Source organism: Oncorhynchus mykiss, chromosome 5, assembly GCF_057628025.1.
Source record: "Oncorhynchus mykiss isolate SJ-2025 chromosome 5, ASM5762802v1, whole genome shotgun sequence".
In the NCBI taxonomy this organism is placed as follows: domain Eukaryota; kingdom Metazoa; phylum Chordata; class Actinopteri; order Salmoniformes; family Salmonidae; genus Oncorhynchus; species Oncorhynchus mykiss.
Genome location: NC_143026.1, coordinates 21,000,607 through 21,027,519, shown reverse-complemented (window position 1 = coordinate 21,027,519; position 26,913 = coordinate 21,000,607). Strand labels below are relative to the sequence as shown.

The 26,913-nt window shown below is 43.9% G+C and overlaps 1 protein-coding gene across 6 annotated transcripts in view; it reads right to left on the bottom strand.

Annotated features, from left to right (window-relative positions):
* The window catches only part of LOC110522816 (disabled homolog 2-interacting protein), a 277,388-nt gene that overhangs the window by 122,515 nt on the left and 127,960 nt on the right, over window positions 1-26,913 (bottom strand). The window lies entirely within an intron of this gene.

The window sequence follows — 26,913 nt, the reverse complement described above, 5'->3', positions numbered from 1 at the left end:
TCTGAACAAGTCAGTTAAGAACAAATTCTTATTTTCAATGACAGCCTAGGAACAGTGGCCGTTCCTAGTTAACCCACTGTTCCTAGGCCGTCATTGAACAGTGGCCGTTCCTAGTTAACCCACTGTTCCTAGGCCGTCATTGAAAATAAGAATTTGTTCCTAACTGACTTGTTCAGAGGCAGAACGACACTGCCCCTGTTCCTGGGCCGTCATTGAAAATAAGAATTTGTTCTTAACTGACTTGTTCAGGGGCAGAACAACAGATTTTTACCTTGTCAGTTCGGGGATTTGATCTTGCAACCTCTCAGTTACTAGTCCAACACTCTAACCACTAGGTTACAATGCCACCCCAATATGGGGGCACCACGATAAAAAATGAACAGTAAATATTACACTCACACAAGTTCCAAAAGAATAAAGACATTTCAAATGTCATATTATGTGATGTGATGATGATGTGCAAATAGTTGAAGTAAAAAATAAATAAACATAAATATGGTTTGTATTGTTGTGGTGTTTGTTCTTCACTGATTGCCCTTTTCTTGTGGCAACAGGTCACAAATCTTCATACTGTGATTGCACACTGTGCTACATCACCCAGTAGATATGGGAATTTATCAAAATTGGATTTGTTTTCTATTTTTTTGTGGGTCTGTGTAATCTGAAGGAAATATGTGTCTCTAATATGGTCATACATCTGGCAGGAGGTTAGGAAGTGCAGCTCAGTTTCCACCTCATTTTGTGGGCAGTGTGCACATAGCCTGTCTTCGCTTGAGAGCCAGGTCTGCCTACGGCGGCCTTTCTCAATAGCAAGGCTATGCTCACTGAGTCTGCACATAGTCAAAGATTTCCTTAAGTTTGTGTCAGTCACAGTGGTCAGGTATTCTGCCACTGTACTCTCTGTTTAGGGTCAAATAGCATTCTAGTTTGCTCAGTTTAATTTTAATTTTATTCCCAATGTGTCAAGTAATTATCATTTTGTTTTGTCATGATTTTGTTGGGTCTAATTGTGTTGCTGTCCTGGGGCTCTGTGGGGTCTGTTTGTGTTTGTGAACAGAGCCCCAGGACCAGCTTGCTTAGGTGATGGCTTTGTTATGGAAGGTTTGGGAATCGCTTCCTTTTAGGTGGTTGTAGAATTGAACGGCTCTTTTCAGAAAAATTAATCCACGCTTTTGTTACTTCTAGGTTAGACTACTGCAGTGCTTTACTTTCTGGCTACCCGGATTAAGCACTAAATAAACTTCAGTTAGTGCTAAATATGGCTGCTAGAATCCTGACGAGAACCAACAAATTTGATCATATTACTCTTACCTATCTCTCTGATTTGGTCCTGCCGTACATACCTACACGTATGCTACGGTCACAAGACGCAAGCCTCCTAATTGTCCCTATAATTTCTAAGCAAACAGCTGGAGGCAGGGCTTTCTCCTATAGAGCTCCATTTTTATGGAATGGTCTGCCTACCCATGTGAGAGACGCAGACTGAGTCTTTACTGAAGACTCATCTATTCAATAGGTCATATGATTGAGTGTAGTCTGGCCCAGGAGTGTGAAGGTGAACGAAAAGGCTCTGGAGTATCGAACCGCCCTTGCTATCTCTGCCTGTCCGGTTCCCCTGTCTCCACTGGGATTCTCTGCCTCTAACCATTGTACAGGGGCTGAGTCACTGGCTTACTGGTGCTCTTCCATGCCGTCCCTAGGAAGGGTGCGTCACTTGACTGGGTTGAGTCACTGACGTGATCTTCCTGTCTGGGTTGGCGCCCCCCTTGGGTTGTGCCGTGGCGGAGATCTTTGTGGGCTATACTCTGCCTTGTCTCAGGATGGTAAGTTGGTGGTTGAAGATATCCCTCTAGTGGTGTGGGGGCTGTGCTTTGACAAAGTGGGTGGGGTCATATCCTGCCTGTTTGGCCCTGTCTTGGGGTATGATCGGATGGGGCCACAGTGTCTCCTGACCCCTCCTGTCCCAGCCTCCAGTATTTATGCTGCAGTAGTTTATGTGTCGGGGGGCTAGGGTCAGTCTGTTATATCTGGAGTACTTCTCCTGTCTTATCCTGTGTCTTGTGTGAATTTAAGTATGCTCTCTCTAATTATCTCTTTCTCTCTTTCTTTCTCTCTCTCGGAGGACCTGAGCCCTAGGACCATGCCTCAGGACTACCTGGCATGATGACTCCTTGCTGTCCCCAGTCCACCTGGCCGTGCTGCTGCTCCAGTTTCAACTGTTCTGCCTGCGGCTATGGAACCCTGACCTGTTCATCGGACGTGCTACCTGTCCCAGACCTGCTGTTTTCAACTCTCTAGAGACAGCAGGAGCAGTAGAGATACTCTCAATGATCGGCTATGAAAAGCCAACTGACATTTACTCCTGAGGTGCTGATTTGCTGCACCCTCGACAACTACTGTGATTATTATTATTTGACCATGCTGGTCATTTATGAACATTTGAACATCTTGGCCATGTTCTGTTATAATCTCCACCCGGCACAGCCAGAAGAGGACTGGCCACCCCACATAGCCTGGTTCCTCTCAAGGTTTCTTCCTAGGTTTTGGCCTTTCTAGGGAGTTTATCCTAGCCACCGTGCTTCTACACCTGCATTGCTTGCTGTTTGGGGTTTTAGGCTGGGTTTCTGTACAGGACTTTGAGATATCAGCTGATGTAAGAAGAATAATGATAAATAAATAAACACATTTGATTTGATTGGATTTCTGGATTTGGATAATTAGGGAGTATCGGCCTAATTCTGCTCTGCATGCATTATTGGTGTTTTACGTTGTACGTGGATTTGGTGTTTGTCCCATTTTGTGAATTCTTGGTTGGTGAGCGTACCCCAGACCACACAACCATAAAGGGCAATGGGTTTTTATAACTGATTCAAGTATTTTTTGCCAGATCGTAATTGGTATGTCGAATTTGATGTTCCTTTTGATGACATAGAAGGCCCTTGCCTTGTCTCTCAGATTGTTCACAGCTTTGTGGAAGTTACTTGTGGCGCTGATGTTTAGGCTGAGGGATGTATCGTTTTTTGTGTGCTCCAAGGCAACAGTGTCTAGATGGAATTTGTATTCGTGGTCCTGGGAACTGGACCTTTTTTGGATCACCCTTATTTTTGTCTTACTGACAGGGTCCCAGGTCTGGCAGAATCTGTGCAGAAGATATAGGTGCTGCTGTAGGCCCTCCTTGTTTGGTGACAGAAGCACCAGATCATCAGTAGACATTTGACTTCAGATTCTAGCAGGGTGAGGTGGGGTGCTGCACACTGTTCTAGTGCACTCGCCAATTCATTGATATATATGTGGAAGAGGGCTGAAGCTGCATCCCTGTCTCACCCCTCAGTTCTGTGGAAAGAAATGTGTGTGTTTTTTTTGCCAATTTTAACCACACGTTTGATTACATGGATTTCATGGTTTCTTCAATTACATTGAGCTGATTTCTGACGTGCTGTTCTTTCTTTTTCCATAGAGTATTTCTGTATTGTTTTAGTGATCCACCATAGCGACGGCGTTGATGCAGGTTTTCTGGGTCTCTATGTTTTTGGTTGGATAGGTTTCTCAATTTCTTTCTTAAGTTTTTGCATTCTTCTTTAAAGTTGTTAATTTTCTTAGGTTGTCTGCTTGAAACGTTTTGATTTGATAGGGAAGCTGAGAGTGTCACGCATGCTCCCGCTCCCCCTCCCTGGGGCTCGAAGGCACCAGAATCCCCAGCATTACGCACTCCTGCCACCATCAGTACGCACACCTGCCTTCCCCACGTCATGCACATCATCGATTATTGGACTCACCTCGACTCAATCCCCTGTTTATTACCTCCCCTATATGTGTCAGTTCCCCAGGTCTGTTCCTCGCTGCTGCATTAATGTTCATATGTCGTTGTTACCCGTGTGCTGACCCTGGTCCTGTCTTGTTACCTGTCTGTTCCACATTATGTGTTCAACTCCCCGTACCTGCTTCTCATCTCCAGCGTCGGTTCTTTCAGAGAGGTCAGAGATACTGTTTAGGTTTTCTACTGCCAGGTTTACACCATCACTATTACAGTGAAACCTTTTGTCAAGGAAATTGTCGAGAAGGGATTGAATTGGTTGTTGCCTAATTGTTTTTTGGTAGATTTCCACACTACTCTCCTTCCATTCATAGCTTTTCTTAATATTGTTCAGGTCCATTGGCTTTGAAGCCTTATGATTGAGCAAAGCTCTGTTCAAGTAGAGTGTAATTTTGTGATCTGATAGGGGTGTCAGTGGGCTGACTGTGAATGGTCTAAGAGACTCTGGGTTGTGGCCAGTGATAAAGTAGTCTACAGTACTATTGCCAAAAGATGAGCTATAGGTGTACCTACCATAGGAGTCCCCTCAAAGCCTACTCTTGACTATGTAGATACCCAGCATCCGACAGAGCTGCAGGAGTTGTGACTTGTTTTTGTTGGTTATGTTGTCATAGTTGTGTCTGGGGGGGCATATCGGGGAGGAAATGTTGTCGCCTCCAGGTAGGTGTTTGTCTACCTGTGTGCTGAGGGTGTCAGGTTCTTGTCCAGTTCTGGCATTAAGGTCACCACACACTATTACATGTCCCTGGGCCTGGAAATTGTTGATCTCCCCATCTAGGATTGTTAAAGCTGTCATCATTAAAGTATGGGGATTCTATTGGGGGGATAAAGGTAGCACACATGAGGACATTTATCTCTGTTGAGATAATTTCCTTATTAATTTATAGCCAGATATAAAATGTTCCTGTTTTGACTCATTTAATAGAGTGGGTTAGGTCTGCTCTATATCAAATTAGCACACCTACTGAGTCTCTTCCCTGTTTCACACCTGGTAGAATGGTGGATGGGACTACCAGCTCTCTGTAACCTAGAGGGCCAACAGTGGGTCTGTCTCCTTTATACCATGTTTCTTGTAGGATGGCAATGTCTGTATTTCCAATTTATTTGATTAAGTCTGGGTTCCTGCTCTTTATGTCAAAGGCAGATGACCTCAGACTTTATATATTCCAGGATGAGATAGTAAAAGCTTTGTGTTGTCTAGTGTTGTTTTTGTGTTGTTTAGGCCTCTCTCTCTCTATCTCTCTTGCTCTCTCTCTCTATCTCTCTTGCTCTCTATCTCTCTCTCTTGCTCTCTCTATCTCTCTCTCTCTTTCTCTCTCTTGCTCTCTCTCTCTCTCTCTCTCTCTCTCTCTCTCTCTCTTGCTCTCTCTCTCTATCTCTCTTGCTCTCTATCTCTCTCTCTTGCTCTCTCTATCTCTCTCTCTTGCTCTCTCTCTCTCTCTCTCTTGCTCTCTCTCTCTCTCTCTTGCTCTCTCTCGCTCTCTTGCTCTCTTTCTCTCTTGCTCTCTCTCTTGCTCTCTCTCTTGCTCTCTCTCTCTCTCTCTCTCTCTCAGCGTGATTAACTGTAAACCCCTTTTCCCTCTCTCCGTGTGCAGCGGGAGGTGTGTGTGTGGGTGGTGCAGCCTGGATCTGCTCCTTTGTGCCTCCAATGTGTGTGTGTGTTTTTGTTTGTTGGTATTTTACTAGGATCCCCATTAGCTGTTGCGAAAGCAGCACCTTGTCTTCCTGGGGTCCACACAAAACATGAAACATGACATAATACAGAACATTAAGGCAAGAACAGTTCAAGGACAGAACTACAAACATTTTAAAAAAGGCACACGTAGCCTACCTATTAATACATACACACAAACTATCTAGGTCAAATAGGGGAGAGGCATTGTGCTGTGAGGTGTTGCTTTATCTGTTTTTTTAAACCAGGTTTGCTGTTCATATGCACATTATGAGATGGAAGGGAGGTCTATGCAATAAAGGCTTGATATAATACTGTACGCTTTTTTGAATTTGTTCTGGATTTGGGGAGTGTGAAAAGACCCCTGGTGGCATGTCTGGTTTCTTATAATGCAGTCAGTCTCTCTTCCTCTTAGCCAAGAGAGACTGACATGCATAGTATTTATATTAGTCCTCTGTTTTCAACGAAGAGCAAGATGTGCCGCTCTGTTCTGGGCCAGCTGCAGTTTAACTAGGTCTTTCCTTGCAGCACTCGACCACACAACTGGACAATGAGATAAGACAAAACTAAAGCTTGCAGAGCATCTTGTAATTACAGACAGACCTCTCCCCATCTTTACAATCATTGAATCTAAATATTTATATTTATATGTTTTGACCATGACAGTTTACAATCAACAGCCACACCATTCATTACCAGGTTCAGCTGAGGTCTAGGACTTAGGGAATGATTGTACCAAATACAATGCTCTTAGTTTTAGAGATGTTCAGGACCAGTTTATTACTGGTCACTCATTCCAAAACTATTTGTTAAGGGTTTCAGTGACTTCATTAGCTGTGGTTGCTGATGCATATACAATGCCTTGCAAAAGTATTCACCCCCCCCCCCTTTCCTATTTTGTTGCATTACAACCTGTAATTTAAATTTATTTTTATTAGGATTTCATGTAATGGGCATATACAAAATAGTCCAAATTGGTAAAGTGAAATGAGAAAAAATACTTGTTTAAAAATGTTTTAAAAAATGTAAAACCGAAAAGTGGTGCGTGCATATGTATTCACCCCCTCTGCTATGAAGCCCCTAAATAAGATCTGGTGCAACCAATTACCTTCAGAAGTCACATAATTAGCTAAATAAAGCCCACCTGTTTGCAATCTAAGTGTCACATGATCTCAGCATACAGTTGAAGTCGGAAGTTTACATACACTTAGGTTGGAGTCATTAAAACTCGTTTTTCAACCACTTCACAATATCTTGTTAACAAACTATAGTTTTGGCAAGTCGGTAAGGACATCTACTTCGTGCAGGACACAAGTCATTTTCCCAGCAATTGTTTACAGACAGATTATTTCACTTATAATTCCCTGTATCACAATTCCAGTGGTTCAGAAGTTTACATACACTAAATTGACTGTACCTTTAAACAGCTTGGAAAATTCCAGAAAATGATGTCATGGCTTTAGAAGCTTCTGATAGGCTAATTGACATAATTTGAGTCAATGGAGGTGTACCTGTGGATGTATTTCAAGGCCTACCTACAAACTCAGTGCCTCTTTGCTTGACATCATGGGAAAATCAAAAGAAATCAGCAAAAAATTGGAGACCTCCACAATTCTGGTTCATCCTTGGGAGGAATTTCCAAATGCCTGAAAGTACCACGTTCATCTGTACCAACAATACTACGCAAGGATAAACATCATGGGACCACGCAGCCATCATACCGCTCAGGAAGGAGATGTGTTCTGGCTCCTAGAGATGAACGTACTTTGGTGCGAAAAGTGCAAATCAATCCGAGAACAACAGCAAAGGACCTTGGGAAGATGCTGGAGGAAACAGGTACAAAAGTATCTATATCCACAGTTAAACGTGTCCTATATCGACATAACCTGAAAGGCAGCACAGCAAGGAAGAAGCCACTGCTCCAAAACTGCCATAAAAAAGCCAGACTACGGTTTGCAACTGCACATGGGGACAAAGATCATACTTTTTGGAGAAATGTCCCCTAGTCTGATGAAACAAAAATAGAACTGTTTGGCCATAATGACCATCGTTATGTTTGGAGGAAAAGGGGGAGGCTTGCAAGCCGAAGAACACCATCCAACCGTGAAGCCCGGGGGTGGCAGCATCATGTTGTGGGGGTGGTCTGCAGCAGGAGGGACTGGTGCACTTCTACTATTATTCTGACATTTTGCATTCTTAAAATAAAGTGGTGATCCTGACGGACCTCAGACAGGGAATTTTTACTAGGATTAAAGGTCAACAATTGTGAAAAACTGAGTTTAAATATATTTGGCTAAGGTGTATGTAAACGTCCGACTTCAACTGTACATACACCTGTTCTGAAAGGCCCCAGAGTCTGCAACACCACTAAGCAAGGGGAACCACCAAACAAGCGGCACAATGAAGACCAAGGATCTCTACAAACAGGTCAGGGACAGAGTTGTGGAGAAGTACAGATCAGGGTTGGGTTATAAAAAATATCTGAAACTTTGACCATCCCATGGAGCACCATTTAATCCATTACTAAAAAATGGAAAGAATATGGCACCACAACAAACCTGCCAAGAGAGGGCCGCCCACCAAAACTCATGGACCAGGCAAGGAGGGCATTAATCAGAGGCAACAAAGAGACCAAAGATAACCCTGAAGGAGCTGCCAAGCTCCACAACTGAGGTTGGAGTATCTGTCCATAGGACCACTTTAAAACCTCTTGAAGCTAGGGGGCACTATTTTGGAAAAATAACATTCCCAAAGTAAACAGCCTATTTCTCAGGACCAGATGCTAGAATATGCATATACTTGACAGATTAGTATAGAAAACACTCTAAAGTTTCCAAAACGGTCAAAATATTGTATGTGAGTATAACAGAACTGATATTGCAGGTGAAACCCTGAGGAAAATCCAATCAGGAAGTGCCTCTTATTTCGAAACCCTTCTGTTCTTATGCATCCTTATTGCCAATTTAAAGGGATATCAACCAGATATAAACCTAACCACTTCCCTAAGGTGTCAACAGCCTTTAGACATAGTTTCAGGCTTTTCTTTTGAAGAATGAGCGTGAACGACCACATTTCGTTAGTGGCTAGGTGGGGGCTCTCAGAGTGAGTTTTTGTCTGCGTTGTCGTGACCGGATTCCTGGGCATAACGCACCAAACTAACGGAGGTATTTGGATATAAAAAATATCTTTATGGAACAAAAGGAACATTTGTTGTCTAACTGGGAGTCTCGTGAGTGAAAACATCCGAAGATCATCAAAGGTAAATTATTAATTTGATTGCTTTTCTGATTTTCGTGACCAAGTTACCTGATGCTAAGTGTACTTATTGTTTTGTCGAGCGATCGATAAACTTACACAAACGCTTGTATTGCTTTCGCTGTAAAGCATAATTTCAAAATCTGAGACGACAGGTGGACCTCCGGATCCGGGATCGTGAATACAGCCTCAAGCTCATTACCATAACGCAACGTTAACTATTCATGAAAATCGCAAATGAAATGAAATAAATATGCTAGCTCTCAAGCTTAGCCTTTTGTTAACAACACTGTCATCTCAGATTTTCAAAATATGCTTTTCAACCATACCAAAACAAGCATTTGTGTAACAGTATTGATAGCTAGCGTAGTTAGCGTAGCATTTAGCGGGCAACATTTTCACAAAAACAAGAAAAGCATTCAAATAAAATAATTTACCTTTGAAGAACTTCAGATGTTTTCAATGAGGAGACTCTCAGATAGCAAATGTTCAGTTTTTCCAAAAAGATTCTTTGTGTATGAGAAATCGCTCCGTTTTGTTCAAACCCCCCCCACCCAAAAAAAAACGAAAATTCAGTCATCAAAACGCCGAACTTTTTTCCAAATTAACTCCATAATATCGACTGAAACATGGCAAACGTTGTTTAGAATCAATCCTCAAGGTGTTTTTCACATACAGTGCCTTGCGAAAGTATTTGGCCCCCTTGAACTTTGCGACCTTTTGCCACATTTCAGGCTTCAATCATAAAGATATAAAACTGTATTTTTTTGTGAAGAATCAACAACAAGTGGGACACAATCATGAAGTGGAACGACATTTATTGGATATTTCAAACTTTTTTAACAAATCAAAAACTGAAAAATTGGGCGTGCAAAATTATTCAGCCCCTTTACTTTCAGTGCAGCAAACTCTCTCCAGAAGTTCAGTGAGGATCTCTGAATGATCCAATGTTGACCTAAATGACTAATGATGATAAATACAATCCACCTGTGTGTAATCAAGTCTCCGTATAAATGAACCTGCACTGTGATAGTCTCAGAGGTCCGTTAAAAGCGCAGAGAGCATCATGAAGAACAAGGAACACACCAGGCACGTCCGAGATACTGTTGTGAAGAAGTTTAAAGCCGGATTTGGATAAAAAAAAATATTTCCCAGGCTTTAAACATCCCAAGGAGCACTGTGCAAGCGATAATATTGAAATGGAAGGAGTATCAGACCACTGCAAATCTACCAAGACCTGGCCGTCCCTCTAAACTTTCAGCTCATACAAGGAGAAGACTGATCAGAGATGCAGCCAAGAGGCCCATGATCACTCTGGATGAACTGCAGAGATCTACAGCTGAGGTGGGAGACTCTGTCCATAGGACAACAATCAGTCGTATATTGCACAAATCTGGCCTTTATGGAAGAGTGGCAAGAAGAAAGCCATTTCTTAAAGATATCCATAAAAAGTGTTGTTTAAAGTTTGCCACAAGCCACCTGAACACAGCTGAACACACCATCCCCACTGTCAAACATGGTGGTGGCAGCATCATGGTTTGGGCCTGCTTTTCTTCAGCAGGGACAGGGAAGATGGTTAAAATTGATGGGAAGATGGATGGAGCCAAATACAGGACCATTCTGGAAGAAAACCTGATGGAGTCTGCAAAAGACCTGAGACTGGGACGGAGATTTGTCTTCCAACAAGACAATGATCCAAAACATAAAGCAAAATCTACAATGGAATGGTTAAAAAATAAACATATCAAGGTGTTAGAATGGCCAAGTCAAAGTCCAGACCTGAATCCAATCGAGAATCTGTGGAAAGAACTGAAAACTGCTGTTCACAAATGCTCTCCATCCAACCTCACTGAGCTCGAGCTGTTTTGCAAGGAGGAATGGGAAAAAATGTCAGTCTCTCGATGTGCAAAACTGATAGAGACATACCCCAAGCGACTTACAGCTGTAATCGCAGCAATAGGTGGCGCTACAAAGTATTAACTTAAGGGGGCTGAATAATTTTGCACGCCCAATTTGTCAGTTTTTGATTTGTTAAAAAAGTTTGAAATATCCAATAAATGTCGTTCCATTTCATGATTGTGTCCCACTTGTTGTTGATTCTTCACAAAAAAATGCAGTTTTATATCTTTATGTTTGAAGCCATAAATGTGGCAAAAGGTCGCAAAGTTCAAGGGGGCCGAATACTTTCGCAAGGCACTGTATCTCTTCGATGATATAACGTTCGTGGAAGTCTGCTCTCTCCTCTGAATCCCATGGAAGAATGCTTGCAGCTGAAGATTACGCACCAATTTCGACCATGGACACCGGGCGGACACCTGGTAAATGTAGTCTCTTATGGCCAATCTTCCAATGATATGCCTACAAATACGTCACAATGCTGCAGACACCTTAGGGAAACGGCAGAAAGTGTAGGCTCGTTCCTGGCGCATTCACAGCCATATAAGGAGACAATGGAAAACAGCGCCTCAGAAATGTTGTTCACTTCCTGTTTGAAGTTTCATCTTGGTTTCGCCTGTAGCATCAGTTCTGGGGCACTCACAGACAATATCTTTGCAGATTTGGAAACGTTAGAGTGTTTTCTTTCCAAAGCTGTCAATTATATGCATAGTCAAGCATCTTTTCGTGACAAAATATTGCGCTTAAAACGGGCACGTTTTTTTTAATCCAATAATGAAATAGCGCCCCCACAGATTCAAGAGGTTAACAAAAGGCTAAGCTGTGTTTTGCAATATTGCACTTGTGATTTCATGAATATGAATATTTTCTAGTAATATTATTTGACTGTGGCGCTATTCTATTCAGCGTTGCTAATGACAATTATCCCGGATCGGGATGGGTAGTTCAGAGAGGTTAAGCAGTACACTCCACAGAGCTGGGCTTTATGGAAGAGTGGCCATAAAAAATAAGCAATCATGTTTGGTGTTCGCCAAAATGCAAGTGGGAGACTCCCCAAACATATGGTAAAATGCTAAATGTAGCTTTTTGGCCATCAAGGAAAATGCTATATCTGGCGCAAACCCAACAGCTCTCATCACCCTGAGAACACCACCCCCACAGTGAAGCATGGCGGTGGCAGCATCATGCTGTGGGGATGTTTTTTATCGGCAGGGACTGGGAAACTTGTCAGAATTGAAGGAATGATGGATGGCGCTAAATATAGGGAAATTCTTGAGGGAAGCCTGTTTCAGTCTTCCAGAGATTTGAGATTTGGATACAGGTTCACCTTCCGGCAGGACAATTTACCCTAAGCACTGCTAATGCAACATTTGAGTTTTTTAAGGGGAAACATTTAAATGTCTTGCAATTTGTGGTATGACTTAAAGATTGCTGTACACCAGCGTAACCCATCCATTTTGAAGGAGCTTGAGCAGTTTTGCCTTGAAGAATGGGCAAACATCCCAGTGACTAGGTGTGCCAAGCTTATAGAGACATACCCAAAGAGACTGGCAGCTGTAATTGCTGCGAAAGTTTGCTCTAAAAGTATTGAATTTAGTTATGCACGCTCAACTTTTCAGTTTTTTTGTCTTATTTCTTGTTTGTTTCAGAATATAAAATATTTTTCATCTTCAATTTGGTCGGCATGTTGAGTAAATCAAATTATACAAACCCCGCCCAAATAATGTTTTAGTTCCAGGTTGTAAGGCAACAAAATAGGAAAAATGGGGGGGGGGGGGGGATACTTTTGCAAGCCACTGTGTGGTTGAATCATCATACATGGAAACACATGCTTTGTTTAATGCCAGTGGCAGGTCATTGGTAAAAATAGAAAAGAGTACAGGGCCTAGAGAGCTGTCCTGTTTGACATTAGAGCTGTCCTGTTTGACATGTTTGACATTAGAGAAAATTCTATTAAAGAAAACCCTCTGATGGTTTTAGATAGATAGCTCTGAACCCATGATATAGCAGAGGTTGAAAAGCAATAACACATATGTTTTCTCAACAACAGGTTATGGTCAATAATGTCAGAGGGTGCACTGAAATCTAACAGTACAGCTCCAACAATCTTCTTGTTATCAATTTCTTTCAACCAATCATCAACCAGTCATTTTTTTCAGTGCAGTACATGTTGAGTGCCCTTCACTGTGTGTGTGCTCTTTGTCCTGTCGGCTCAGTCTGAGGAAGGCTGCCTCCCAAGAAGCTGCTGTTGCCACTTCCTGTAGGCAAGGACTCTGGCCAGGGTTAGGGATGGAGATAGCTTCAGGATTGGGATAGCACTGGGGCTAAGCTTATACAGTAGCCTACAAAAAGTGGAACTCATTACTAAGTACTTTGACCTAAAACCTAAATATGTTCACAATACATGCTACACTTATAACATTCCACAGATGCTTTCAGGTACAATCTTGTTGCTGTGAAATGTCCCGTATACCTGCTGCATGCAAGATGAAAGAGCAGTTATTTAGTCTAAAAGCTATTGGGAGGTTCTGAATGCCTCTGTCTAAAGCTCTGTACAGCATCCACACATGCCAGAAACCAATAAGTGCAGTTGCTATTCATACCCAACACAGCTATAATACACTCAACCACTTTCTTTCTCTCCAATGTGTTTCCCCCCCAATGGAGATATGGAGTGGGCCAGATTTTGCATTAGGGCTTTCATATAAGCCTACGCTATTTCATAGAAGAAGAGAGAGGTGAAAGTGCTGATTGTAGAACTATGGTAACTAAACACACAGATAGAGACAGTAGGTGCTGTGAGAGAGAGGGATAGAGGGAGAGACAGGGAGAGAATGAGACAGGGAGAGACAGGGAGACAATGAGACATTGATAATGAGAGAAGAGAAGAGGGAAAGGAATAGTGATAAAAATAGGGAGGGGGAGAGAGGGAAAGGTAGGTACACCTGATGCAGCCATCCAGCCACCTTGTTTATTAACAGTGTTCGTATCTAACTGGGTCACACTGTATTGGTGGAGCTGTACTATGCTCTCCCTCTCTCTTCCCAGATCCCTCTCTCTTTTCCTCTCCTGCTCTCTCTCCCTTTCTTACTAAACACACACACATGCAGGCCCGAATGCACACACACACTGTTGTGTGTCACGTCCGAGAAAGAGATAGATATTAAAATCAAGAGAGAGAGAGAGCGAGAGAGTGAGCAAGAGAGTGAGAGAGAGATAAATGGAAAAAGAGAGATTGAGAATCCATCATTAAACAAAAACGGACAAATTTCCTTGAGATTTTGTTTTGCCTCAATATCCTCAAGCTCTTTTAAGTGGGCGGCAATTAAAGAGCCACTTCCCTCCTTGTTCCAAAGGGCACGGCTGTCTGGCATGTAGTAAGGAGAGGAGAGTGAGAAGGGGATGAGAGGGGGGTGAGAGGTCAGAGACAGACAGACAGACAGACAGACAGACAGACAGACAGACAGACAGACAGACAGACAGACAGACAGACAGACAGACAGACAGACAGACAGACAGACAGACAGACAGACAGACAGACAGAGCTGGAAAATGTCTTCACTGACATTCTCAACATCTCTCTGGCCCAGTCTGTAATAGCTACATGTTTCAAACAGACCACCATAGTCCCTGTGCCCAAGAATGCCAAGGTAACCTGTCTAAATGACTATCACTCACACTCACATCTGTAGCCATGCAATTATTTGAAAGGCTGGTCATGGCCCACATCAACACCATCATCCCAGACACCCTAGACCCACTCCAATTCACATACCGCCTAAACAGATCTACAGATGATGCAATCTCTATTGCACTCCATACCACCCTCTCCCACCTGGCCAAAAGCAACACATACATGAGAATGCTGTTCATTGACTATAGCTCAGCGTTCAACACCATAGTGCCCTCCAAGCTCATCACTAAGCTAAGGACCCTGGGACTGAACACCTCCCTTTGCAACTGCATCCCAGACTTCCTGATGGGCCGCCCCCAGGTGGTGTAGGTAGGCATATTTGCCATGCTGACCCTCAACACAGGGCACCTCAGGGGTGTGTGCTTAGTCCCTTCCTGTGCTCCCTGTTCACCTACGACTGTGTGGCCGCGCACAACTCCAACACCATCATTAAGTTTGCTGACAACACAATGATGGTTGGCCTGATCACCATCGATGATGAGACAGCCAATCGGGAGGAGGTCAGTGACCTGGCAGAGTGGTGCCAGGACAACAACCTCTCTCTCAAGGTCAGCAAGACAAAGGTGCTGATTGTGGACTACAGGAAACAGAGTGCCGAGCATGCCCCCATGCATATTGACAGGGCTGTAGTGGAACGGGTCGAGAGCATCACGTTGCTCAGTGTCCACATCAATAAGGAATTAAAATGGTCCACACACACCAACACAGTCATGAAGAAGACAAGACACCACCTCTTCCCCCTCAGGAGTCTGAAAAATGTCGGCATGGACCGTCAGATCCTCAAAAAGTTCTACAGGTGCACCATTGAGAGCATCTTGACTGGCTGTATCATCACTTGGTATGGCAACTGCTTGGCATCCGACGACGAGGTGGTACGGAGGGTAGAGCCTATGGGAAAGTAGATCACTAGGGCCTCTATACCAGGCGGTGTCAGAGGAAGGCCCTAAAAATGGTCAAAGACTGCAGCCACCCAAGTGAAAGACTGTTTTCTCTACCGATGCAACAAGTCTGGAACCAACAAGACCCTGAACAGCTTCTACCCCCAAGCCATAAGACTGCTCAATAGTTAGTCCGGGTAGCTATTGGTAAACTATTTAACTATCTGTATTGACCCTTTTTACACTCTTTTGACTCATCACATAGGCTGCTGCCACTGTTTATTATCTACCCTGTTGTCTAGTCACTTTATCCCTAGGTATATGTAAATATTCTATATATTCAAAACTATGTGGAAACCCCTTCAAATTACTGGATTCTGCTGTTTCAGGCACACCTGTTGCTGACAGGTGTATAAAAATCGAGCACACCGACATGCAATCTCCATAGACAAACATTGGCAGTAGAATGGCCTTACTGAAGAGCTCAGTGACTTTCAACGTGGCACCGTCATAGGATGGCACTTTACCAGCAAGTCAGTTTGTCAAATTTCTGCCCTGCTAGAGCTGCTCCACTCAACTGTAAGTGCTGTTATTGTGAAGTGGAAACCGGTGGAGGCTGCTGAGGTGAGGATGGCTCATAATAATGGCATGGACATGGAAGCAATGTGTTTGATGTATTTGATACCATTCATCAACCCCATCAATCACCTTTGGGATGAATTGGAATGCAGACTGTGAGTCTATTCGCCCAACATCAGTGCCCAACCTCACTAATACTCTTGTAGCTAAATGGAAGCAAGTCCCCACAGCAATGTTCCAACATCTAGTGGATAGCCTTCCCAGAAGAGCTGAGGCTGTTATAGCAGCAAAACAGTAAGCAAGTCCGTATTAATGTCCATGACTTTGGAATGAGATGTATGTGTCCACATACTTTAGGTCATGTAGTGTATCTAACTCAATTACCTCGTACCCCTGCACATTGACTCGGTACTGGTACCACGTGTATGCAGCTAGAGTTAGAGTTACTCGTTGTGTATTTATTCCTTGTGTTATTCTTTTCTATTATTTCTCTGTTCTCTCTCTGCATTGTTGGGAAGGGTCCGTGAGTACGCATTTCACTGTTAGTCTACACCTGTTGTTTACAAAGCATATGACAAATACAATTGGATTTGATTGAGTTGTCAGAAAGCACCATCTGGGCTGTCATATCTACTGAGCTCTATATAATCATCTGGAGGAGCTGGGGGTCGGCTGGTGAGTGTGTCTGTATGCGGATTAATGAGTATGTGTGAGCAGTCCTTTCAGAGCGCTGTCCGTTAGGTGCCTCTGATGGTGTGTTCAGTATTCAGATCACACCCAGGCCCTCTCTATTAGAACTCATTACACTGGTAAAGGGGAGAAAGAGAGGGAGAGAGGAAGACGAGAGGAGAGGAAGAGATGAGAGGACAGGAGGAGAGGAGGAAAGGATGAGAGGAAGAGAAATAGAGAGAGGTGGATATGAGAAAAGAGGTGGAGAAGAGAATGGGATCATTGGAAGAGAGGAGACGAGTGGAGAGGGGGAGAGATGAGAAAAAGAGGCGAGGATGAGAGGAAGAGGAGAAGAGGAGAAGAGGATCCCTCAGCCCTCTTTAAACACATGGTCAACCATCTGTCCAAAAGTCAACACTACAGTTTACACAGAAATCAACACTACCATCATTCACAACTCTAATATAACATTTACAGAGGGGTCAATGCTACCATCACAACACTAATGTACAGTTTACAGAGGGGTCAATGCTACCATCACAACACTAATATACAGTTTACAGAGGGGTCATTTCGGTTGCTCCGAAATCTTAAGGTCAGGCATTTACTCTGAATGGTTAAGGCTTGGGATAGGCTTAAAACAAGAATCGAAAAAACAACTTTCTGTTGCTGGATTTAAACATGCAACCTTACACCCGAGGCAGATGCTTACACCCGAGCAAAACCACCTATGCTCGAACACACACACACACACACACACACACACACACACACACACACACACACACACACACACACACACACACACACACACACACACACACACACACACACACACACACACACACACATCAAGATAACAATAGGGACGGAAATCTGTTTTAGAATTTATTAAAAATAACATTTTATTATAACTAATAAAGCCTTGATGAAAATAGATTCTGATTGCATTGTTGCTATGACAATGGTGCCATCCGCATTCTGTTTTGGGAGGGAACAGGTGTGGAGGTGTGTGAGTGTTCACCTAGCAATCAGAGAAGTAGCTGCAGGTGGTTTGAGGTGTCTGTTGTGTTCTGCAGGGTAGTGACCTACAGGCTGAAGCGGGCTGACTGACTCTGACCACACGCATAATTACAGTGTAAACCAGGAAGCTACAGGTACAGCCAAGCCCCTTCATGGAGCAGCTTCTTTTACTCTCCTATAAATATAATGACTATTAGCTAAGATACTTTTAGGAGTTTTAGAGACAGGAGAGAGTTTGCTTCATTGAACAGGAGACTGACAGGTCATGTGGATTTCTGGAATGGCTTTTTCCTTAGAAATGTTTTTTTAAATGTATTATTTCTTACATTGTTATCCCAGAAAATGTTATGTGTTATTACATACAGCCGGGAAGAACTATTAGATATCAGAGCGACGGTAACTCACCAGCACTACCAACATTACGACCAGGAATACGACTTTCCCAAAGCGGATCCTTTGTTCGCATCACCCTGGGCAATTGAACTGATTCCAGAGGCCAACCCAAAAACAACGCTGGCGAAAAAAGGGTTCTCGGAGCGGTCTTCTAGTACGACTTAGGAGGCGTGTACACCACCCACCACCTCCGAGTATATTACTCGCTAATGTTCAGTCCCTGGATAACAAAGTTGACGAAATCAGGGCAAGGGTCTCTTTCCAGAGAGACATCAGGGATTATAACAGACTCTGTTTCACAGAGACATCTCTCGGGATATACTGATTGTTTTGATCACATGGACTGGGATACGTTCTGGGTAGCTTCAGAGAATAATATTGACGTATACACTGAAACTGTAACTGAGTTTATCCGGAAGTGTATAGGAGATGTTGTACCCACTGTGACCATTAAAACCTACCCTAACCAGAAACCGTGGATGGATTGCAGCATTCGCGTAAAACTGAAACTCGAACCGCCACATTTAAACATGGCAAGGTGATTGCTAATATCGCAGAATACAAACAGAGTAGTCATTCTCTCCGCAGGGCAATCAAACAGGCAAAACGTCAGTATAGAGACGAATTGGAGTCACAATTCAACGTCTCAGACACGAGACATATGTGGCAGGGTCTACAGACAATCACAGACTACAAAAGGAAAACCAGTGGACACCGACGTCTTGCTTCCGGACAAGCTTAACACGTTCTTTGCCTGCTTTGAGGATAACACAGTGGCACCGACGCTGCCCGCTACCAAGGACTGTGGGCTCTCCTTCTCTATGGCCGACTAGAGTAAGACATTTAAACGTGTTAACCCTCGCAAGGCTGACGGCATCAGACGGCTTCCCTAGCCGCGTCCTCAGAGCATACGCAGACCAGCTGGCTGGTGTGTTTACGGACATATTCAATCTTTCCCTATCCCAGTCTGCTGTCCTCACATGCTTCAAGATGGCCACCATTGTTCCTGTACCCTCCAAGCTCATCATTAAGTTCGAGGCCCTGGGTCTGAACCCTGGCCTATGCAATTGGGTCCTGGACTTCCTGACGGGCTGCCCCCAGGTGGTGAAGGTAGAAAACAAAACCCCCACTTCGCTGATCCTCAACACTGGGGCCCCACAAGGTGCGTGCTCAGCTCCCTCCTGTACTCCCTGTACACCCATGACTGTGTGGCCAAGCACGCCTCCAACTCAATCATCAAGTTTGCAGACGACACAACAGTAATAGGCTTGATTACCAACAACGACGGGACAGCCTACAAGGAGGAGGTGAGAGCTCTATGAGTGTGGTGCCAGGAAAATAACCTTGCACTCAATGTCAACAAAACAAAGGAGATGATCGTGGACTTCAGGAAACAGCAGAGGGAGCATATCCACATCGACGGGACAGCAGTGGAGAAGGTGGTTCTTCAGCGTACACATCACTGACAAACTGAAATGCTCCACCCACACAGACAGTGTGATGAAGAAGGTGCAACAGCACCTCTTCAACCTCAGGAGGCTGAAGAAATGTGGTTTGGCACCTAAAACCCTCACAAACGTTTACAGATGGACAATTGAGAGCATCCTGTTGGGCTGTATCACCACCTGGCATGGTAACTGTACGGCCCACAACCGCAGGGCTGCACCATGCATCACTGGGGGCCAACTACATGCCCTCCAGGACACCTACAGCACCCGATGTCACAGGAATGCCAAAAAGATAATCAAGGACAACAACCACCCGAGCCACTGCCTGTTCACCCCACTATCATCCAGAAGGCAAGGTCTGTACAGGTGCATCAAAGCGGGGACCAGGAGACTGAAAAACAGCTTCTATCTCAAGACTGTTAAATAACCATCATTAGCACAGAGAGGCTGCTGTCTATATACACAGACTTGAAATCATTGGCCACTTCAATAAATGGAACACTAATCACTTTAATAATGTCACTTTAATAATGTTTACATGTCTTGCATATGTACAGTATATACTGTAGGTCGCAGTTGTAAATTAGAACTTGTTCTCAACTAGCCTACCTGGTTAAATAAAGGAGAAATAAAACAATAAAAAATAATAATAATTATATTCTACTCTACTGTATCATAGTCTATGCCGTGCTGACAGTGCTCATCCATTTATTTATATATTCTTAATTCCATTCCTTACTTAAATTTGTGTGTATTGGGTATATGTTGTGAAATTGTTAGATATTACTTGTTCGATATATCTCCACTGTCCGAACTGGAAGCACAAGCATTTCACTACACCACAATAACATCTGCTAAACACGTGTATGTGGTCAATGACATTTGATTTGATTGTGAAACACACACCAGCATCTAGGATCCAAAATTGGAAATTAAAACATGTCAAATCAGCCATATCTCATTCCCCTCGCCTCTTAACTAAATTGTTACTTGGAGCAGTTAAAACAACAACACACAACAGGAATAGAAAGAGTCAACCAAGTCATGCTGCCCTGAACATTCTGATATGCATTTTGGTGGCTGAATATAAAACATATTGTCATCCTATGACATTTCATATTATGACGACTCTCATATTTCTACTGCTTCTAAGTCTCTTAGTCTCTTTCCTCGTCTGTGTGACGTTTGTTCTCCCAGCAAAATGTCAAAGGTGTCTGGCTGTGTATGACCAGGCAATCAGTGACCATGAAACAATAACGTTACATCACCAGCCAGCTGGGTAAACAGCCCAGGCCTCATAAAAGGAAAATGAGATGGGAGGTAAGGAACTATCTGTTCCAGACAGTCTATCCCTGGACAACAGTGTCTACAATGTCTGACAATGTCTTTCTTTCTCAAGCACTTTTTTTTTACCTTGAACAAGGTAGGCTATCACTACAACACAGCAGCAGTTGGCATTGAGGGACCCTCCTGTTACTGACTAGCATAACAATGAGAGAGAGACTGAGTACTGTATGTACTTGAGGTAAATGACTAGCTAGTACTGAACCAGCCACAACGGAGGAAGGCAACTTTTAAGTAATAACAACTCCAACCACTCCACAACCTTATCATTCTGTCCCATTACTTTATAATCACTATATTATCTTGGAAAAGATAGAAAGGAGAAAGAGTGAATGATAATCTTGCAACAGCAGAACAGTAATATTCATAATCACAACAATAATGAGTGAATTAGAGGTGTGAAGTTTAACAGGTACTGTCCTATCTCCACCATGTGGCTGTGTGTATCAAGCGTCTCAGGGTGCTGATCTAGGATCAGCCCCCCTATGTCCATGTCATTTGTGATCTAGAAGGCTAAACTGATCCTAGAACAGCACTCCTACTCTGAGACTCTTGATACGTGTGAATCCTGGTCTTTAAAACCTCTTAAGGATCCGCTCCTTTTTTCCCCTCCAATTTTTGCCTAAAATGAACTAAGCTGCATTTGTTCCTGCCCTGCACCCACCCTCACATCACATCAAACCCGTTTGTTCCTGCCCTGCACCCACCCTCACATCACATCAAACCCATTTGTTCCTGCCCTGCACCCACCCTCACATCACATCAAACCCATTTGTTCCTGCCCTGCACCCACCCTCACATCACATCAAACCCGTTTGTTTCCTCACAGCACCATTTCAGCTAAACCAAATGATGGTTCTGAATTATAGATGAGCGCCAGAGAGGAAGAGGGTAAAAAGAGAGGGAAGATAAAAAGAGCGGGAATACACAGTGTTCTCTGATAAACAGTTCTCTGCCCTCAACACATCTAGAGCAGTAGCCTGCAACACATTATTCCAACATTATTCTGTATGTTATGTGTATGTGATATTTGATGTATGTTATTTAAAAATAGAATTGGATCGTTAGCTGTTCCAACAATGCTGTCCAACTGACATTGCTAACGAATCTATGCACACTCATACCATATTTTATTCATCAATGAATGGGACAATAAGGAATGAATTCATGAGACAATGACTGAATAAACCTAACAATAAACACTATTCAATATCCCCTAAGTGTGTGTATGTAGGGTGATTGACTGTGTGTGTGTGTGTGGTGATTGAGTGTGTGTGAGTCCAGACGTGTGTGCATTAACAGAGGCAGGTGCTCTCCATGCTTGATCTCTCTCTCACCCTGACCCTCCAAAAAAGAAGAGGAGGAAGAGGGATGGAAATAGAGAGTGGGGAAGCAGAGGAGGAGGAGGGATGGATGTAGAGAGTTGGGAAGTAGAGGAGGAGGAGGGATGGATACAGAGAGTGGGGAAGTAGAGGAGGAGGGGGGATGGATATAGAGAGTGGGGAAGTAGAGGAGGAGGGATGGATATAGAGAGTGGGGAAGTAGAGGAGGAGGAGGGATGGATACAGAGAGTGGGGAAGTAGAGGAGGAGGGATGGATATAGAGAATGTGAAAGTAGAGGAGGAGGAGGGATGGATACAGAGAGTGGGGAAGTAGAGGAGGAGGGAGGGATATAGAGAATGGGAGAGTAGAGGAGGAGGAGGGATGGATATAGAGAGTGGGGAAGTAGAGGAGGAGGAGGGATGGATATAGAGAGTGGGGAAGTAGAGGAGGAGGGGATGAAGAGGAGGAAGAGGGAGGGATATCGAGAGTGGGGGAGTAGAGGAGGAGGGGATGAAGAGTAGGAAGAGGGTGGGATATAGAGAGTAGGGAAGTAGAGGAGGAGGAGGGAAGGATACAGAGAGTGGGGAAGTAGAGGAGGAGGGGATGAAGAGGAAGAGGGAGGGATATAGAGAGTGGGGGAGTAGAGGAGGAGGAGGGATGGATATAGAGAGTAGGGAAGTAGAGGAGGAGGAGGGATAGATATAGAGAGTGGGGAAGTAGAGGAGGAGGAGGGATGGATATAGACAGTGGGGAAGTAGAGGAGGAGGAGGGATGGATATAGAGAGTGGGGAAGTAGAGGAGGAGGGGGGATGGATATAGAGAGTGGGGAAGTAGCGGTGGAGGGGATGAAGAGGAGGAAGAAGAGGGATGGATATAGAGAGTGGGGAAGTAGAGGAGGAGGAGGGATGAATATAGAGAGTGGGGAAGTAGAGGAGGAAGAGGGATGGATATAGAGAGTAGGGAAGTAGAGCAGGTTGAGGGATGGATATAGAGAGTGGGGAAGTAGAGGTGGAGGGGATGAAGAGGAGGAAGAGGGATGGATATAGAGAGTGGGGAAGTAGAGGAGGAGGAGGGATGGATATAGAGAGTGGGGAAGTAGAGGAGGAGGAGGGATGGATATAGAGAGTAGGGAAGTAGAGCAGGAGGAGGGATGGATATAGAGAGTGGGGAAGTAGAGGTGGAGAGGATGAAGAGGAGGAAGAGGGATGGATATAGAGAGTGGGGAAGTAGAGGAGGAAGAGGGATGGATATAGAGAGTGGTGAAGTAGAGGAGGAGGAGGGATGGCAGGTCGTCTACTCTTGGGATAGAGTTATGTGAGTTTTGCATTGCGTTTAATGTAGCAGAGAGCCACCAGAGAGTGAACACATCCTCCCAACTACAGCTACATAGACATGAGAGAGAGCAAGAGAGAGCGAGAGAGAATGAGAGAGAGAGAGCAAGCAAGAGAGAGATAGAGGGAGAGAGCGGGGTGTGTGTGGTGAAATTAGAGGGGATGAGTGTGTGACAGAGAAAGCGAGAGAGAGGGGGATAATAGATATTACAGTGATACCACCTGGAGGATATTTAGTGAATTTAATAACGTTAAATGACATCAGTTTATTGTATTTATAGATTGATGGCTGGGAACAGGAGCTGAGGCACGCACACACAATCAACTCTCCCTCTTTCTCGCTCTCTCTCCCTTTATCTCTCTACCATCTCCTATCAACATATCTCCTTCTCTCCCCCTTCCTCATTCCATCTTTCCACCTCCTCCAACCCCCCCACTTCATCCCTCCCTCCCATCTCCCTGTATACTATAGGCCTACACACAGTCAATAAGAGAGAGAGAGAGAGAGAGAGAGGGTTGGGACTATTAATCAAATGCAATCAAATGTATTTATATAAGGTCTCCCTTTTTTAATAACAACATTTGTCATGAAGGATCAGCCATGCTGTCCATCTAATTCAATGATTCATGGTTCTCAGCACTGCATTTGACTGATTGAACAGAGAGGCTTCCCACTGGGCACACACTGGTTGACTCAACATTGTTTCCATGTCATTTTAATGAAATTCCGTTCAACCAATGCCAATTAAACGTTGAATTGACGTCTGTGCTCTTTGGGTTGGCTTTGAATTGAATCCTGTTGGATTCTTTTTTTTGGAGACAAATTGTCAGTTTCCATGAATAGTTGGCATGATATAATTTTGCCGGAGGGGAGGGCTGCTGTTTTACGGGCTCCTAACCAACTGTGCTATTCTGTTGTTTTTTGGCATTTTTTGTAACTCATTGTACATAATGTTGCTGCTATTGCTGCTATCGCGACAGGTATCCTAGTGGTTAGACTGTTGGACTAGTAACCACAAGCTTGCAAGATCAAATCCCAGAGTAGACAAGGTAAAAAACAACAACAAGACAGTTAACCCACTGTTCCTAGGCCGCCATTGAAAATAATAATTTGTTCTTAACTGACTTGCCTAGTTAAATAAAGGTAAAATGAAATATAAAAATCATGACTAAAAGAGCTTCTGGACATCAGAACAGTGATTACTCACCTCGAACTGGACGAAGATTTTTTCTTTAATGAGTCCGACGTGAAGGATATACTACTTTGTCGAGACAGGGCCCAAATCCCCGTTATAAGCACAAAGAAAATAAGGAGAAAAAGGGGGAGAAGGGCGGGGTGCCTTGTAAGAATTTGCAGATGAATAGGTAAACCAGCACTTAACTCGGTATTATTGGCAAAGGTGCAATCATTGGAAAATAAACTGGACGATCTACAATTAAGACGATCCTATCAATGGAACATTAAAACTGTAATATCTTATGTTTCACCGAGATGTGGCTGAACGACAACACGATAATATAGAGCTGGCTGGCTTCTCCATGCATCGGCAGGACAGAGCATCTACGTCTGGTAAGACGAGGGGTGGGGGTGTGTGTTTATTTGTCAATAACTGCTGGTGCACGATGTCTAATATTAAAGAAATCTCAAGGTATTGCATGCTTGAGGTAGAATACCTCATGATAAGCTATAGACCACACTATCTACCAAGATAATTCTCATATGTATTATTTGTAGCTGTCTATTTACCACCACAAACTGATGCTGACACTAAGACTGCACTCAATGAGCTGTACAAGGCCATAAGCAAACAAGAAAATGCTCATTCAGAAGTGGCGCTCCTAGTAACTGGGAACTTTAATTTGAATTTCTACCAGCATGTCACATGTGCAACCAGATGGGAAAAAAACTTTAGTCCACCTTTACTCTACACACAAAGACGCAAACAAAGCTCTCCCTCGCCCTCCATTTGGCAAATCTGACCATAATTCTATCCTCCTGATTCCTGCTTACAAGCCAAAACTAAAGCAGGAAGTACCTACCAGTGACTCGCTCAGTACGGAAGTGGTCATATGATGCGGATGCTACGCTACAGGACTGTTTTGCTAGCACAGACTGAAATATGTTCTGGGATTCATCTGATGGCACTGAGGAGTATACCACCTCAGTCACCGGATTCATCAATAAGTGCATCGACGACGTTGTCGTCACAGTGGTCGTAAGTACATGTCCCAACCAGAAGCCCTGGATTACAGGCAACATCCGCACCGAGCTAAAGGCTAGAGCTGTCACTTTCAAGGAGCGGCCCGCTAATCCAGAATCTTAAAAGATGTCCTGCTGTCCACTCAGACAAACCATCAAATAGGCAAAGCGTCAATACAGGACTAAAATTGTATCCTAAAACACTGGCTCTTACACCCGTCGGATGTGGCAGGGCTTGAAAACTATTATGGACTACAAAGGGAAACGCAGCCGCGAGCTGCTCAGTGATGCGAGCCTACCAGACGAGCTTAATACCTTTTACGCTTGCTTCGAGGCAAGCAACACTGAAGCATGCATGAGAGCACCAGCTGTTATAGACGACTGTGTGATCACGCTCTCTGTAGCCGATGTTAGCAAGACCTTTAAACAGGTCAAAATTATCAAAGCTGCGGGGCCATAAAGATTACCAGGACGTGTACTGCGAGCATGCTCTGACCAACTGGCAAGTGTCTTCACTAACATTTCAACCTCTCTCTGACAGTCTGTAATACCAACATGTTTCAAACAGACCACCATATTCCCTGTGCCCAAGAAAACGATGGTAACCTGCCTAAATGATTACAGCCCCGTAGCACTCACGTCGGTAGCCATGAAGTGCTTTGAAAGGCTAGTCATCAACACCATCATGCCAGAAACCCTAGAGCCACTCCAATTCGCATACCGCCCCAACAGATCCACAGATGACACAATCTCAATAGCACACCACACTGCCCTTTCCCACCTGTGCAAAAGGAACACCTATGTAAGAATTATGTTCTTTGATTACAGCTCTACTCCTGTACCCCCTGTTCACCCACGACTGTGTGGCCAAGCACGACTCCAACCCCATCATTAAGTTTGCTGAAGACACAACAGTGGTAGACCTGATCACCGACAATGATGAGACAGCCTATAGGGAGGAGGTCAGAGACCTGGCAGTGTGGTGTCAGGACAACAACCCCCCCCTATTGGAGGTCCAACTGAAATGTGATTTGTGTTCCCTATAGAGATCAGAAAGAGCTGCTGTCTGATTGGCTGCAGGCATACAGTTGAGCTAGCCCCCAGCACACAAACATAATTACTGGTTCTAATCCAATCACACAGACCCACCATGATTACGTGCACCCACACACAATCACATCACAAAGAGATGGACAGGGAGGGAGAGGATGGAGGGAGAGGAGGAGGGTGAGAAAGAGAGAGATAGATGAGGTAATGCAAAGGGATTTGGAAACTGGACAGCGGGAGACGGGAGAAAAACAGGAGAAAAACGAAACATTTAGTGTGTGTGTGTGTGTGTATTTGTGTGTGTGTGTATTTGTGTGTGTGTGTGTGTGTGTGTATTTGTGTGTGTG